This window comes from Balaenoptera borealis, assembly GCF_965194805.1.
Source record: "Balaenoptera borealis genome assembly, chromosome: 14".
Lineage (NCBI taxonomy): Eukaryota > Metazoa > Chordata > Mammalia > Artiodactyla > Balaenopteridae > Balaenoptera > Balaenoptera borealis.
In genome coordinates, this window is record NC_138875.1 from 55,871,043 (window position 1) to 55,889,414 (window position 18,372).

The following is an 18,372-nucleotide window of genomic DNA, read 5'->3' on the forward strand; positions in this document are numbered from 1 at the left end:
TCTTCTAAATGTACAACTGAGATGCAAGAGGAAACACTCTGAAGGGATAGGTCCCCATCCTTTAAGATATGACATATTTATGGGAATTCCCTGTTGGTCCAGTGGTTAGGACTCAGCACTTCCACTGCGGTGGCTGGGGTTTGATCCCTGGTGGGCGAACTAAGATCCCGCAAGCCGTGGAGCACAGCCAAAAAAAAAAAAAGATACAACATACCTATTAAATCAGAGAGCTCTGTGTGCCGTGTCCCCAGTAGGAAGGCTCCATGGGACCGGGAATCAAGGGGTGGAAGCCAACGTTGTTCCACCTGCCATCCCTCCCAGTCACCCATTGAGGACTGTGTGTGTCCCATGCCCCGAGCTGCAAGGTTGAAGCTCCTGCTCCTATAAGAGACACATTCTCCTTGTAGAAGGTGTGGTGGTGCCAGATCTTCCCCACGTCGTCCTGGTCGGTGATGATGCCCTGCTCTACGAGGTACTTCAGGATCCGGACGCTGTGCCTGCTTTGGGTCCTGTCCTCCAGGTAGCTGTCCTTCTGGCCCACACCCACCATGAAACCCTGGTGTTGAGGCACCCGAGGATGGATGGGAACACAGCTAGGGGGCATTATCTCCAGCAAAGCCAGCGTTGCACATGCCAAAACCATGGTGGATGACAAGCACAGCGATTTCCTCCTGCCTTGGATCCTCCGAGGTTGGGAGCGAAGGAGGGAGAGCCTGAGCGCAGGAGCCCTCGGAGCTGAACTGGCTGAAGCAAGGCCTCCCCGGGTTCTTTTTTTTTTTAATTTGGTTATTTATTTGACTGTGCGGGGTCTTAGTTGCAGCATGCGGGATCTTTTGTTGCAGCATGTGGGATCTTTAGTTGCAGCATGTGGGATCTAGTTCCCTGACCAGGGATGGAACCCAGGCCCCCTGCATTGAGAGCATGGAGTCTTAACCACTGGACCAGCAGGAAAGTCCCCTAGGTTCTTAGATGCTGTGTTTTCATCGTCTACAGTTTCAGTTGGTGGTTTCTTTTCGTTCAAAGAATTGTTTAAAATGGGTTGAAATTTCCACGTAAAAGGAGCTTTGTTGCCCTAACTTGTATTAATTTCTTTTTATATTGCATGGTGACCAGAGAATACTATCTCTACTATTTATTGTATGCACTTTGCTGAGGTTTTTCTTTGTGGCCTAGCAGTTTTTGTGAACATTCACGGGCAATTGAAAGGAAAGCATATTCTCTTTTTTAGGATGTATTATTTGATATATCATTAATCAGATCTACCTTATCAATTATATATAATTATATATTATACATTATCAATTATATTACTAAGGTTTCCGTAATTTACTTATTTTTATTTACTTGATCTCTCACAGATTGAGAAAAAGACAGGTTAAGTGATTTTGCCAAGTTCTCAATAGTAAATGGAAAAGTTCTTTAGTCAATGGCAAAACAGAATTCAGGCAGTACTATTTCAGAACCTCAGCTCTGAGCTATTATACCACCTGACTTCTGTGAGCATTCATTAGATTTTTCTCTGTGTGTTATCACTTGGGGGTTAAACCATTTAGTAGGAGGAAGAGAGATCTCCCAGGGGAACAACGTGAAACCAATGAAAAAGGCACAGAAGTTTGTGAAGCAATATAGAAAAGTATCCGGGAAGTCACATTATTCTCTGGGAAGCTGAGTAATTGTACAAAATGTAACATTACATTTGGGGGATGTAAATGTAAATGTTACATGTAAATGTTTCATGTAAATGTTAGGGGCAGGGTGCATGTGGTCAAACTGGGGATGGTAAGTGGCTAATATCAAGCAACTGAGCAAGTGGGGGACAAGCTCCACCAACAGTCTGTAAGAGGGTTATGAGAGTGGGATATTTTATCCCTTGCAGACCTTCCAACCTCCCACTGGGAGGACGATTATCAGTTCTGGGGCAGGAGAGTCCACCCACCAGACAAGTGCAGGGTTAAGATACAAGGAGGGAAGGTCCTGAGTTGTTTGCCCATGAAAGGGAGGTGACAGCGCCACTGTGGTGGAGGGCGGGGTGATGAATTGCTCTCCACTGGCAGGTCTTTCAACTAAGAAAGGAGAAAGATATCTGTGCTCAAGAAGCTAGTCTGTTCACGGGTAGAAATGGGTCTGTCTTAGGGAAGCCTCTGGGAATTATGTCTAAAAGAGGATACAAACAGAGCAATGTCATTATAGGGAACAATTACTCCCTGCTTATCTTCCAGCCTCAGAAGTAGAGTGTCTGTTCTCTACAAATTAGAGAATAATGTAGTTACCCAGTGGTCTTAAGAGAAGGCCCTTATGTCCTTTGCTCATGAGAGTAGAGAATGCAAAACTCCACCAGCACGCTGGGAGAGAAGTGGAATGGTTGTCAAACTGATTCCCTAGGTACCTGCCAGCTTTGCAGTAGGGGAGATGAGGTTAGGTCTGTTTCAGAGACTTAGATTTCAAGGCACCAGGAGGGTCAAGGTTCAAGTTATTTGGACCCTGGAAAAGGAATCCCAGATGTGCTCTTATACCTACACCCTCATGCCTCACCTCTTGGAAGAGGAATTTAGAGAGGTGGAGCAGCTGATTGTTTGAAATTGTCCATTCTCAGCCAAGCAAGGAAACCTGTGGCAATGAATCAGGCCAGAAATGAAGTTGGCCGTGGAGAAGGGGGCGAGGCTCAAGTGGCTCTGACACTTTGAGCAGGAAGGTAGTAAGGGGGCTTCTAGGGGGAGGGAGAGTTGGGGAACTCCAATTCTATGAGACAGCACTCAGAGCTGAAGAAGCCACCAGAGCCAGCAAAAGCCAGTTAAAGCCACCAACCAAAGAAAAGATCACCAGGCCACACCTATAGAAAAAAGTTGGGTTTATTGAACTCACTGCAGTGAGGAAGAACTAATCATGGGATGTCTCAGTAAGACAGAGTGGGGTTCGGGCTCGTGCCGGTTGATTCTAAGAAAGGATGGCTTGTTAGTCATTTTTGCAACTGCAGCACACCCTTAGTTATGCTTGGTTACAGACACGGTCTTGTTGGCCTGACTGCGCCCTGTTGATAACATTGTCTATCACAGTCTGACTGCTAGCAGAGTGGCTTTGCTCTTTCTCAGGTCCTAATTAGAGTTAGAGGTCCTGTTTGGGGAAAGTAATTTGGCTGACCAGAAAGCCATGGAAAAGCCTCAGTAGGGTTGTGGTTCTAGAAGAGCACTCGAGGAAAAATTCAGCTGAGCAGAGGAAAATGGGGAATTTAGCTTACGTGGAGATAAGAGGCCACTCAGCAGTTGTTGGAATATCTAAGGTGAACCTCACCTCGGATACCCAGAAGCTGTTTCCTGCACTTCCATGGGTGTTCTACTCTGTGAGAAGACTTAGGCACATGGGGAAAGAACAGCAAAATTATACTGAGCATGTACTGTACTTCCCCTTCCTGTTGTGGTTGGCTTTGAGTTAGAACACCTTGAGGAATTTGGCTTTGAGTAGCAAGCAGTTTCTGTCTCAGGCTAGCAAAGCTGGAGACAATACACTATTTGGTATAAACTTCCCTTTGTTCTGAAAAAGCAACAGGGTTGAACAGATTTAGTTTTGCAACGTAAGGCAAAAACGTTCTCGAAAATGGAAAGGGTTGAGATGCTATGAATCTGAAAGTCTAAAACATTCATGGGACCCTGTGTGTATATGTGCATGTGCACATGTGTGTGTGTGTGTGTGTATACTTGTGATTCTGCTCGAGTTCTTTCTTCTTTTTTGAGAAGCCTTATTTTTTTTTAGATTTAGAGCACAGGAACAGGAGGAAGGACACACCCAACAGCTGTAGAAGCAGGAAACATCTACTCTAAAACTGAAGAACAAAAACATGAAAACTGAGAGAATTTTTTGCGTATTTTGCTCCAACTAAACTTCTTTGAAAAAGTCCAGGCTTCATCTATGTATGATTGGGAATGGAGATGCGATGTGCAATGAATCCAGTGTGATTCATGCAGTTTTATTTCTACAAACTTACTGTTTGCTTTGGAGAGTATTTCTTCTCTAGATTACATTCCAGAGGTATTAGGAGCTAAGTCCCATGGGACAGCAGTGGGGCAATTATAGGAGTGATGTTCACTTCAAGCTGAGGGAGGGTCTATAAGGAGGAACTGGCCTGGGCTTGGTAAAGGTCAACCTGAATTGAACTATTGCTGAGAGTGTTTAGAACTAAAGAAAAAAAAAAAAAGACTTGAGGAATGTGAAAAGTACAAGCCATCCTTGTTCTTCATAACTTATATGGTTATGTAAAAGTAAATGAGCTACTTGCTATAATACTTATGTATCTCTTGTGGGGATACTATATTCTAACTCTGTAACAGGCCAACTGCCCTGTAGGGGGAGGATGAGAAATATCCAGTTTTTAGGAAAGAGTTTAGATCTCTTTCAGGAAAGTGAAACAGTTTCTCTTTCAAGAAACTGTCCATGGGGGAAACCTGTGTTTTCTCTCTGGGCTTAGTCTGGGGACTACATTTTTTAAAATTAATTAATTAATTTATTTTTGGCTGTGTTGGGTCTTCGCTGCTGTGCACGGGTTTTCTCTAGTTGCGGCGAGCGGGGGCTACTCTTCGTTGCGGTGCGCAGTCTTCTCATTGCGGTGGCTTCTCTTGTTGCGGAGCATGGACTAGGCACACGGGCTTCAGTACTTGTGGCACACGGGCTTAGTTACTCCGCGGCATGTGGGATCTTCCTGGACCAGGGCTCGAACCTGTGTCTCCTGCATTAGCAGAAGGATTCTTAACCACTGCGCTACCAGGGAATCCCCTATATATATATTTTTTAATTGGAGTAAAATTGCTTTACAATGTTGTGTTAGTTTCTGCTGTACAATGAAGTGAATCAGCTATATGTATGTAGACGTGTTCCGGGAACTACCAATTGTTAGAGGAAGATTTCTCTGCCCATTTGAAGGCAAGTGCTATACGCTGCAAATGATTCAGCTGCATTTTGTAAATCAGACTATATAGCCTTTTATATATTCATCACCCTTTTTGTCTTCTTTGGTCCAGTATTTCTCAAAATGTCATATTTGGACTACCACTGTTAGAATCACTTGGAAGTTGTCAAAAATAAAAAGTCCTATCCCATACTTGATTGATTTAAAATATCTGGGTATGAGGACTTCCCTGGTGGTCCAGTGGCTGAGACTCCCCCGTCCCAATGCAGGGGGCCCGGGTTCCATCCCTGGTGGGGAACTAGATCCCACATGCAGCAACTAAGAGTTTGTATGCTGCAACTACAGGTCCCGCATGCCGCAACTAAGACGCAGCACAGCCAAATAAATAAATAAATATTAAAAAGTAAAATAAGGGACTTACCTGGTGGCACCGTGGTTAAGAATCTGCCTGCCAATGCAGGGGACATGGGTTCAAGCCCAGGTCTGGGAAGATCCCACACACTGCAGAGCAACTAAGCCCATGCACCACAACTACTGAGCCTGTGCTCTAGAGCCTGCGAGCCACAACTACTGAGCCCACGTGCCACAACTGCTGAAGCCTGCATGCCTAGAGCCCGTGCTCCTCAACAAAGACAAGCCACCCCAATGAGAAGCCCGCGCACTGCAACGAAGAGTAGCCCCTGCTCGCTGCAACTAGAGAAAGCCCATGCGCAGCAACGAAGACCCAACGCAGCCAAAAATAAATAAATTTATTTATTTATTTATTTAAAAAAATAAAATAAAATATCTAGGTATGGAAGCTACGAATCTGTGTCTTAAACACCCCTGACAGGTTTTTCTTATGCATACTACAGTCTGAATACCCCAGCAGAATCTCAGCTGTGCTGCCGGCAATTAAAGAGGGGATCTATGTTCATGAAGGTGTTAGAGTCTTAAAGAGGAGCTAGTGGTGGCAGCAACAGAAAGAGATTCCCCAGGGGAAGTTTGGAGCTTTGAAGTCTTCTATCCTATAGAGCCTGTGTATAAGTTTGCCTTCTGTTGCCAAATGTGGAGCCTTTAGTTTGTTATTGCAGGAGGTGATGAGTTCCTTTAAGCTTTGAGTCTTTCTTTCTAAAGAAGCCTAGAAATACCTTATTTATTATTTGCCACCAGATGAAGCCTGAGGCGTCCAAGTTGGGCTGCTGTTAAATCCTTAAGAAGGTAACCCACTTTGAGGCAGGCAACATCTTTCTGCAACCATTTGAGTAGGATCCCCCTTGGGTGTTCAGTTCCATTTTCCCCAAGTACTACAATCTTGGATACTTCCAGGTATCTACAATGTTGGATACTTCCAAATATCCAACATTTTATTTGGAGCCCAAGTCAAAGGTTAGAAACTACTTGACCTGACTGCTATGTGTCTTCACAGGCCCTATGATGCACCTGAGTGACCACACGGGGCTGACAGGAGCCCCAGTAACAGTGACTACTTCCCCCTGTAACACTTCCTCCTTGCCTCAGACACCTGCCATGCCCAACCCACTAACTCCATGCTTACGTGGTATCAGTCCTATCCTTGCTGCATCCTTTCTTTTCTTCTGCATGCTTTATCCTGTTACTAATCTCCTATAGAAGCAAAACTGGCACTTTGTTCTGCTTCCAAAATGATTAAGCACGTCATATACTACAGTTAGGAACATGATAAAACCATTTGCACTCCTAGATAAACTGAAAATAGTAGGGTCATCCTTACCGGTTCTGGTCTCCAGAATAATAAACCCTGAAAATTTTCCTACAAACCTGGACTCTTGAGACAATGTTATCCCTGATCTTTGTTATGCTGGTGTCTGAAAGCATAGGTGACTTTTGTAAATATGGTGGTTGTGTGAGAGAGTTGGTGTGGTTTTTTTTCCCCACCATGAACAGACTAATGAAAACTTGGTACCCTTGATAGTTTTGCCTTTTTTTCCCCTTTAAGTATTTGTGTTTTGAATTTGGTGAGCCAGTCTTTCTGGCTTCTTCAGAAAGAAGTCTGACACTCTTGCACTGAGGGCAAGTAAATTTGTCCTTCCTTTCTTCAAGGCAACAGTCTCTAGGGACTTCCCTGGTGGTGCAGTGGTTAAGAATCCGCCTGCCAATGCAGGGGACATGGGTGTGAGCCCTGATCCGGGAAGATCCCACATGCCGTGGAGCAATTAAGCCCGTGCACCACAACTACTGAGCCTGCACTCTAGAGCCCTCGAGCCACAACTACTGAGCCCACATGCCACAACTACGGAAGCCTGTGTGCCTAAAGCACGTGCTCTGCATCAAGAGAAGCCACTGCAGTGAGAAGCCTGTGCACCGCAATGAAGAGTAGCCCCCCCTTGCCACAACTAGAGAAAGCCCACGCACAGCAACAAAGACCTAACACAGCCATAAATAAATAAATAAATAAATAAATTTTTTTTTTTTTTTAAAAAAAGAGTCTCTGGAGTCTTCCTGGGGCAATTCCAGTCTTTTGTATTGTTCCCTCCAGAATCCCTTCCATTGCATCAGGATCACTTACATGTCTCCTCCTCCTCATCTACCCAGTGGCCTAAACCCAAAACCTGGAGTCATCCTTGACTCCTACCTCTCCTCACTCCCTTCTCTTATCTTCTGAAAGTCTTTCATATAGGTCTATAACCCAACCATGACTTCTTTTATTTACTTTTTTTTTTTAATGTGATGATCCATTTATTTATTTATTTATTTATTTATGCATGCATGCATGCATGCCTGTGTTGGGTCTTTGTTTCTCTGCGAGGGCTTTCTCTAGTTACGGCAAGTGGGGGCCACTTCATTGCGGTGCGCCGGCCTCTCACTATCGCGGCCTCCCTTGTTGTGGAGCACAAGCTCCAGATGCGCAGGCTCAGTAATTGTGGCTCACGGGCCTAGTTGCTCCGTGGCATGTGGGATCTTCCCAGACCAGGGCTCGAACCCGTGTCCCCTGCATTGGCAGGCAGACTCTCAACCACCGCGCCACCAGGGAAGCCCCTACTTATTTATTCATTTATTTGTTTAGTGTGAGAGTTTTTATTTTTTTAATCTGTTGCTTTTTTGAAAACATCTTTATTGAGCTATAATTCCCATACCATAAAATTCACTCCTTTAATGGATACAAGCGATGATTTTATGCATATTCCTGGAGTTGCACAACCACTGCCACCATCTAATTTTAGATATTTTTTTATCACCTCCCCCACAAAAGAAACCAGTACCCTTTAGCAGTTAACCATAATCTCTTGCCTGGGTTTCTATAACAGCCTCCAGCAAGTTATTAGGTAAGCCCTTGTAATCCATTCTCTATACTACAGCTCGACAGAACTTGCTGAAGTGCAAATGTAAGCACGCCCTATCTGAGATTAAAAACCTTCAACAGCTCCTTGCTCCCATTGTCATCCTGACAGAGTACAGAATCTTCTGGTGAGTCCAGGCCTTTAAGGATCTGACTCCTTTCTTAATTCTGGAATAAACAGTATTTTAGTATCATCTGGGGACCATGATGGACCTCAGAAAATCAATGAACCCCGTGAATGTGTATGCAAAAGTTGGTATGTTCTCGGACATGTCCAGTGTAATGATAAATTGCATTCGACTTTCCAAGGTTTAGAATATCTGGAAGAGCAGATTAATTATATATAGTTTTCCTTACTTTATAGTTTTGTATTGTTTGTATTTTTATCTATGGAGTGGGAAACAGTCATATTTTCAGAGCTTGAGGTGTCTAAAGATCATTTTGGCCCAGGAGGTATTGGGGAGGGAGAGACAGCCCCCCCGGGGCAGGAAAGTCTTACTTGGGGGAATAAGGTCTAAATTGAGTCCAGTGAGCTAAACTAAGGGTGTGGGGAGGTGGCTGGTAGCGAAAGGAAGAGCTGGGAAGGGCCACGGAAATCTGTGGGAGGGCGGAGTAGAATGTCAGTGCCACAGTAAGGCTGGTCATTATTTCCTGGGCCACTGGCTCCTTGGGAGGACTGAGGTGGGGGGCAGGGAGGGCTTTTTCTTGTTCATCTTTGAAACCCCAGCACCTGATGCACGATAGGCATGTAACTGGCAACAAATGCTGAATGGATTAATGAATAAATGAATGAACACTTCTAATAAGGCATCACAGTTTTCTGTATTCCTTGTCTGTTTTATTCATCTCTGCCTTGTTAATCTTGTGCTCAGTATTTGTGGAATTGCCCTGAGTTGCATAGCTTAGAGACGGGGTAGGTTTGGCGCTTGGGAGCAGGTGTTCTCACTTCTAGCTCAGTTTTCATGCCCCTAACACCACATCACCTCTTTAATGCTGTACCATTAAAACAAGGTGTTTATTATAACGTGCTCCTCCTCGGAGAGCTTCTCAGAGGCTCACAAACCGCAAGTTCTTTTCTGACAATCCAGTTTCGTTCCTTTTTAGTCACTCCTCTTATTAGTAAGCAACATTTTTTTTTAAGCAGCGAGTTTCAAATATTCAAAACCATCAACCAGCCCTGTATTTTAGGTAACTATAGATATTTTAGCTAAGTTGTTTAAAAGAGCACAAAAAGTGTGTGCTTTTGAGTCTGCTGTAGTACTTAATGTCAGCTCTCATACTACAATGTCTCAGTGGTAATAGATGCCATCTGGAAAAGAGCTTGGTGTATTTGCCAATATAGAACTTTACCTCCAAATTCTTACTGATCAAAACAAGATCTATTAAAACTGAAACTTTCAGAAAAGTTTGCCCAAATTTCAAACAAAGCTAACAAACATTAGTGTTTATTTTGAATTAGATTTATGGTTTTCACCAGACTATGATGAGTTTTCAAAACAATGACACATCTTACTATTTCAGCACTTCAGGATTTCAAGGAAATTTAACACTTGTGAATATACATAGAGGTTATACAGAGGGCTCAATGAATGGAAAAATGATAGTTCACAATATTATATGAACCCCAAATGAACTTATCTGTAGTGTATAAGTGTTCAAGCTTTGGAGTCAGATAAATTTGGATTTTAGTCCTGGCTCTGTCAATTACTAGCCATATGACCTTGGGCAAGTGATTTATCCTTTATGTCTCAGTTTCCGCAATTCTAATATAGGAATAATATTTATCTAGCAGAATTAATTGATATAAGTGCCTCAATCACTTAATGAATGGCAGCTATTAATACGATAACATTCATAGTAGGAATATTAATCCCTAATATATCAACTGGGGTTTTTATTTACAAGGAAAAGAAACTATCTCTGGCTCTTTTAAAAGCAGAAACAGGAACTTCCCTGGTGGTCCAGTGGTTAAAACCCCATCCTTCTAATGCAGGGGGCCTGGTTCGATCCCTGGTTGAGGAACTAAAAATCCCACATGCTGCCTGGCATGGCCAAAATTTTTTTTAAAAATTAAAAAGGGTAAGCTGGAACGAAGTGAGAGAGTGGCATGGACATATATACACTACCAAATGTAAAACAGATAGCTAGTGGGAAGCAGCCGCATAGCACGGGGAGATCAGCTCGGTGCTTTGTGACCACCTAGAGGGGTGGGATAGGGAGGGTGGGAGGGAGACACAAGAGGGAGGAGATATGGGGATATATGTATATGTATAGCTGATTCACTTTGTTATAAAGCAGAAACTAACACACCATTGTAACGCAATTATACTCCAATAAAGATGTTTAAAAATAATTTTAAAAAAATAAAAGCAGAAACAGTATTTTTGACTAGGCAACTGTGTAGCTTGTAGATTTGCTGGGGGGCTGGCAAACCCTACTAGAAAATTACTTGGCCAGAGCATAGTTAACTTCATGAACAGGTCCCATGAGGACACCACTGCCCCTTGCACAGCAAACACCACTCCACACTGGGCTAAGGGTGTCTCTGTTGCCTTCACGAGCTGGACGCCCCATTAATGTCTGATTGGTCACATGGGTGTACCTCAGCAGCCTGGGAGACTGGAACAAGTTGTTTCTGGCACTGGTAGCCACACCTTCAGTTGGTGTTGTGCTCTGTCTGACGCCTAGATTTATATGATGGGGAATTCTCCAAACATAAGAAGGGATAGAGAGGCTGGGTAGCCAAAAATATGCAAGTATGCACCGCACTTCCCAGGGAGCCACATGTTTTGGAGAATGGTTTGATGCCTCCCTCTTTCACATACCACACATCCAAATCATTAGCAAATCTTTTAGCTTCCCTTTAAAATATATCCAGAATCTGACCACCTCACTTCAGCTCCACCATTACCAGCATAGATCAAGCCCTCTTATCTCTTGTCTGGATTATTGAATCAGCCTCCTGACTGGTCTGTTGGTTTCTACGTTTGGCCCCTTACAGTCTGTTTTCAACATAGCAGTCAAAGAAGTTCTCTTTAAAAATATGTCAGGGGACTTCCCTGGTGGTCCAGTGGTTAAGACTCTGCGCTCCCAATGCAGGGGGCCTGGGTTCGATCCCTGGTCAGGGAACTAGATCCACATGCCACAACTAAGACCTGGTGCAGCCAAATAAATAAACAAATATTTTTAAAAATTATGTCAGACACCCCCAAAAATAAAATAAAATAAAAATATGTCAGACCCTATCACACCTCTGCTCAAAGTCCACCAGTACTTCCCATATCCTTCAGCATGAATGCCAGAGTTATCATGGTGACCTATAAGGCCCTTCCCATTATTCCTTCTCTCCCCCATTTATCTGTCTGTTTGCATCCTCTATGACTGTCATAATGCCACCCATGCTCAGAACTTAGGATCTTTGTACTTGTTTTTCCCTCTGCCAGGACCATTTGTCTCATAGACCTTTACAACTTGCTCCTTCACTTCCTTCCACTTTCTGCTCAAATGTCACCTTATCAGAAAATGTTCTCTGACCACTATATAAAATTGTGACCCTCCAGCCCCTGGGACTCCACATCCTTTGAAATTCTCCATAGCACATTGATCGCCACTTGACATTCTGTATATTTAATTGTTAGATTGTTTCCATCTCCCCCTGTAGAATATGAGCATGGGGAAGATGGGAACTTTGATTTGTAACTTCACCATCTAGTTGGCACACAATAAGTATCTGATGAGTGAACAAATGATAATAGATCCTTAATAACTGTCACTTTACTGATCATGTGAATAAGGTATAGTCTGTACAAAATGGTGTCTGCACAGAATGTAACACTGTTGCCAAAGTTACATTTTTTAGAACAGATCATATTATGCCACTCACATGTAGAAAATTTTTCTATTGCTTCTGACTGCTGATAGCCGTCCTTCTCAGTTTGGGGCATGAGGGGATGGAGAAGTCACAGGATAAAGCAGCACATCATTCTAGTCCAGAGGGTCAATTTTGCTTTTAGAATTTGGGGGAGAACATTTCCAACTTTATCCCTCTTAAAAGTACTGCCACATGCATGTATATATACAAACAAAATCAGCAGAATCATGTTTTCCCATTTAGTTCAGTTGGGTGAAAATCATGAAAACCCAAGAAGGAGAAATTTTTATATAAGCAGTGAGTGATTAGAAAATTTGATCCTTCTGTGCTGTTACGGAACCTGGTGTTAGTGCTGTAATTGAATCAAAATGCACAGGGTACTTAAGAACAAGATGAAAAAGGGTTTGTGGCATCTCATAATGAGCACAGCTAAGTCCTTAATAGTAAGCAATACAGTCAGTTTAAAAAGCTTATAATGTACTCAGTTCCTTATTGAACCATGGGTTTTGCTACCATGGAAATGCAGTCGACCACAATCTCAAGTGTCTCTAAAGTGAGAAAACACTGAGTAAGAAGAGGAGGAAGTCATCATTCTTGCAGTGACACTTAAGAACCAACTGCATGACACTCCTGAAGAAGAATAAGGTGGTGTGGTTTGCCCAATAGGATCTCAAAACATAATAAAGCTAGATAATTAAGACAGTGCAATATTAGCAGAGAGGGGGGGAAATTAACCAATAGAACAGACTAGAAAATCTAAGAACAGAAGCATGCATTTATGGAAACTTGGTATGTGACAAAAGTTACACAGCTTATAGCAGGGAAAAGATGGACTACCTGTTCAATAAATGATGCTCAGACAATTATTCATTAAAAAAAGAAATTGGATCCCTTTTCAGTATCATGCATAGAAATCAACTCCATATGAAATAAAGACAAATTTTTTTAATGGAAAAAATTTAAACTTGAAGAATAAAATTTGAGAAAACCTTGGTAGTAGAGGAATTCTTTTTTTTTTTTTTTTTTCCGTGTGGCATGCAGGATCTTAGTTCCCCAACCAGAAGGGATCAAACCTGTGCCCCCTGCAGTGAAAGTGCAGAGTCCTAACCACTGGACCACCAGGGAATTCCCAGGAATTCTTAAAAACAGACAAATGATAATGGAAATGATTGATAAAGTTAATCACATTAAGATCAAGTACTACTGCTCATTGAAAGATCACAGAAAGAAAGAGTAAATACAAGCCACAAACTAGGGAAAGTTGTTAATAAGACATATAACCAACTGAAGTTTAGTAGCCATGATATATAAAGAACTCCTAGTAATCAATAGGAAAAAAATAAACCCATAGAAAAATAAGTACAGAGCATGAACAGGCATTTCACAGAAGAGGAAACACAATTAGGAAGTAAACATATGGAAGAATGCTCAATCACATTTATAAGGAGGGAACTGCGAATTACGACCACAATGAAATACTAATTTACATCCACCAGATTGACAAATTTTTTAAAGTAAAAAACACTCCTAAGTGTTGACAAGAAAATGGAGAAGGAGTAACTCTTCTATCCTACTGGGAAATAATTTGGCATTATCGGGTAAATTTGTAAATACACATACTCTATGACACTCGACGTATATGCTGTGCAGTATATCCGTTGCATAAGAACATCAGAATACACACACAAATATTCATAGGAGCCTGATTTTAAAAAGGCCAAAACAAAAACAAAAACAAAATAAAAAAAAAAAAGAGGCAAAAACAAGCAAACAAGAAACCCAAATCCTGGAAATAATTAAAATGTCCATTGGTAGGAAAATGGAAAAATTGTGGTGTATTCATATCAAGAAATGCTATGTAGCAGTAAAAAAAAGAATGAAACACAGCTACACGCATCAACATGACTGAATCTCACAAATACGTTGAGCAAAAAAAGAGTTGCAGAAGAATGTATAAATGTATATGCAATATTTTGATTTATAATATGGAATATATATTATTTAGTCTTTGTCCACTGTTCCTGGCACATAGTCCCCAAAACCCTGGAATTTCTTAAGTGTTAAGAATGATAACGGTGTTTTTTGTTATTTATAACAAGCCCCTTCCAACTACATCTGAGTTTATGTTAATGAGGGATACATCTGAGTTTATGTTAACGAGGGGATTTTTGGAAAGCCTCAAAGGATGGGGACTCGTTGCCAAGGGAACCAACTGGGATTAGAAGGCTGGAACTTTCAGTCCTCCTCTGTACCTCCCAGGAGGGCAGAGGAGCTGGATGTTGAATCAGTCAGCAATGGCCACAGATTTATTTAATCAATCTTGCCTACATAGTGAAGCCTCCAAAAAAACCCCAAAAGGCAGGATTTGGAGAGCTTCTGTGTTGATGAACACATAGAGGTTCTGGGAGAGTGGAAGCCCAAAGAGAGCAGGGAAGCTCCACAGCCATTCCCCATACCTTGCACGATGCATCTCTTCCATCTAACTCTTCCTGATTTGTACCTTTTCTAATAAACCTGTAAACTAGCAAGTAAATTGTGTTCCTGAGTTCTGTGAGCTTCTCTAAAGGATGAATTGAAACTGCAAAGAGGGTCATGGGACCCTCTGACTTATAGCTATTGGGTTAGAAGCACAGGTAACAACCTGGATTTGTGATTGGGCATCTGAAGCAGGGAAGGGGGCAGTCCTACAGGAACCCTTAACCTGTGGGATCTGACACTTTCTCTAGGTAGATAGTGTCAGAATTGAATTAAACTGTAGGATGCCCACCTGGTGTCACAGATTGTTTGATGTGTGGAAAACCTACACATCTGGGGTCAGAAGTGAGATAGTGTTGTGGTAGAATATTGAGAGCAGGGACTTCCCTGGAGGTCCAGTGGTTAAGGCTCTGTGCTTCCAATGCAGGAGGAGAGGGTTCAATCCCTGGTCAGGGAACTAAGATCCCACTTGTTGTGTGGCTCGGCCAAAAATAATAAATAAAATAAAATAAAAAAGAATATTGAGAGCAGAGGACACACACAGCAGGAGTATATTGTTTTTCTTTTATGGTATATAAATTCAAAAACATTTAAAAACCAAATAATCTATTATAAACAGAAGGAAAAAAATACCTACACATTTCAGAATAGAGATTACCTCAGTAGTAGAGAGATGACATCTTGGGAGGGGTTCACTGGGGCCTTCAAAGTAGCAGGAATACTCTTTTTCTTAAATTGGGTGGTGGCTACACGTGTGTTTGTCTTTTAACAGACATCTAGATTATATATACTCTTTTATATATATGAAGTAAATATAAAAATGTAAAAACTTCCCTGGTGGCGCAGTGGTTAAGAATCTGCCTGCCAATGCAGGGGACACAGGTTCAATTCCTGGTCTGGGAAGATCCCACATGCCGCCAGATTGAACAAGAAAATGTAAAGTCCTTGTAGAAGTACTGGCTGTTGAAGAGCTCAGTAAGGGCTAAGTATTATTTTTTGTATATAAAGAAAAATTTCAACTGCATGGATTTTTGAAGGAAAAGTAATCAATGTTTTATAACCAAAAAGTGAAAACACAAACAGTTAATTTTTAAAATTTAAGATGTTTTATTCAAAGTTAGTTCCTTAGATGACATGGAAATTAAAGTTAATGCATCAGGAGAAAGTTGGTAAAGGCCTATATGGCTAGAGGTATATCTTGAGATATTAACATATTTTAACTTTTTTTTTTCTTCTTTGATTTTCCTTTAACCAACCACAACTGACTCCCTACATTAATTCAAGAAAATAGCAGGTTCTGTGCTTTCTTGCCCCAGGAGAACTTTGATACAGACTATTACTCTGGTAGCCCCCAAAGGACCAAGGTTCCCATATTCCAGCTTGTGCCATAGTCCCTCCCCTTCAATCCAGGATGGCCCTGTGACCTGCCTTAACCAACAGAGTATGGCAGAAGGAATGCTGTTCCAATTCAAGTCCTAAAATTTAAGGTCTACAAGCTTCCACTTTTGTTTGTGCTCTAGGGGAAGCCAGCCCCCATGTAAGAAGTCTGACTACCCCTCTGTGAGAATCCCAACCTAGCCATGAGGAGAGGCATGGGACAGAGGCAACAGCCCCAGCAGAGCTCCTGGCCAGCAACCAGCACCAAACTGCCAGCCCTGTGAGTAAGGCGTCTGAGAAGTGACTCCTCTAAAAACTGCCCAGGCTGATACCATGGGGACCAGGTTCCACCAAGCCCTGCCCAAATTGTGAGCAAATAAAGAGAATGACTGTTTTAAGCCACTGGGTTTTCAGGTAATTTGTTATACAGCAATGGATAACTGAAACAAGATGCAGAGTAGAAAAGATACTTTCCCCTGGGAATTTTTTTTTTTTCCTAAAAACTTAAATTCTTAGGAGAATGTAGAGGGTTTTGGAGAGGGGATAGAGAAAAGGACTTTGGAGATGAGAAAAGGACTTAGAGGCATTGATAAAATACCTTGAAGAATGATGAAGAGAGAAGAATTTTCTCCAGATTAAAAAAGATTCCTTTAGGCTGGTAAGAAGAGATGGTCCTCCCTACTCCCCTAAATACTTATACAGTACATTTAGGGAGTTAGGATCAAAAGAAGGCTTGCAAGTGATTCCCCCATCCCAAGTGGCACAAAAGCAACAGGAAGCCACCAGATCTAAAGAGGTATATAGACAAGGGGAGCCTCTTCCGCCACCACCCAGAGCTTGGAACTTGTTAAAACTGGAAACAGGGACTTCCCTGGCAGTCTAGTGGTTAAGACTCTGCGCTTCCACTGCAGGGGCACGGGTTTGACCCCTGGTTGGGGAACTAAGATCCCGCATGCCCTGTGGAGTGGCCAAACAAACAAACAAAAAAACTGGAAACAGAAGGAGCCCCTAAATGTTCTCTACCAGTCTGGTAGATTGGGGCTCAGAGTCATAAACTGTATTACAGAAAGTAAGTGTTTTAGCTTGCAAAGTCTGAACTCATGTCACTAAAATTGTCCTTACATTTTCAGAAAGAAATATACTTAAAAAATAAATTTGAGAAAATAGGAGTATTTAAAAACTCACTTTCCATGCCCTTTATTTTTATTTGGGGGGAATTTAGTCTCATCAGCAAATCTTAACAAGATTTCTTCCCCCCCCCCCTACTTTCTGCCAGCTATATCTGTAATTCTTTTTCAAACTGGTTTCATCACAGTACACATATAGCAATGCTATCCTCCAGATCAGCAGGGATTTCTGTAAGCTTCCCTCTGTTATGGGAGGGAACCACTCAGGGGCTTGATCATGTGACTAGTTTTGGCCAATGAGATCAGTAAACGTGATGCAAGTGGAACTTTGATAGGCACTTGCATATTGGAGCTTTTTCTATTGAAGTTCTGTGACAGCTAAGTAGGAAACCAAGCAATCCTATTAGAGATGCCTAATAGAGGAACATGAGCTTCACTTCTCAACAGCCTCAGCTAACTGCCAGCCATGTGAGTGAGACCATCACAGACCTTGCAGCCCCAGTCAAGCTGCCAGGTGACTGCTGCTTGTGATCTGAAGTGAGCACAGCAGAACTGCCCAAGTTCTTGCTCAGCCCAAGTTACAGAAACCTGAGCAAATAAATGGTTCCTATTTGAAGCTATTGTACTAAGTTTTTTTTTTATGTGAAACTATTTACTGACCACTGTCCACCAATATTTACAATATAATAAGCAATATACAGTTGGATAACATTCTGATTACTACAAAGTTAGTTTTTCCTGATTTCTGCTGAACCAGTAACACATATACTGAAAAGAACGAGCCTACATGTAAGGAATGATTGGGTAAAGAAAAACCATGCAGATGACTAGTTGAGATTGCAAAAGTTTGTCACTCATTTATGCTACTGGGTCCAACATCTCTAATCATCTGATTAGTTTCATGAGCAAACAGACAGTCCATGACTCATGATCTTTTAGTTAATGTAACATAAGGATTTCAAATTTTCATAAAGGAATGGTTCTCTAGAAGGAACTTTAAATGCCCATTAAAGCCTTGATGGCTAATTAAACACACCAGTTTTTGTTTGGTTTCCTAAGCAGTGGGGAGGTTGTTGGTAGTGATAAAATTTTTCCTTTCAGGGAGTTTTGCAAATAAACTGTTGCATTTATATGACTATAGCTATAGATAGGAATTCTGATAAGACTGCTTTAAATTGTCCAATTTAAATTGCTTACATTATATTTAAATTATCCAATTTAAATTGTTTATATTTAGATTGACCAACTAATTACAGAATCATCTATTTGACATTTTTTTTTTTTTTTTTGGTTTCATCACCTTTGGTGGACCCTCATTTCAACCAAC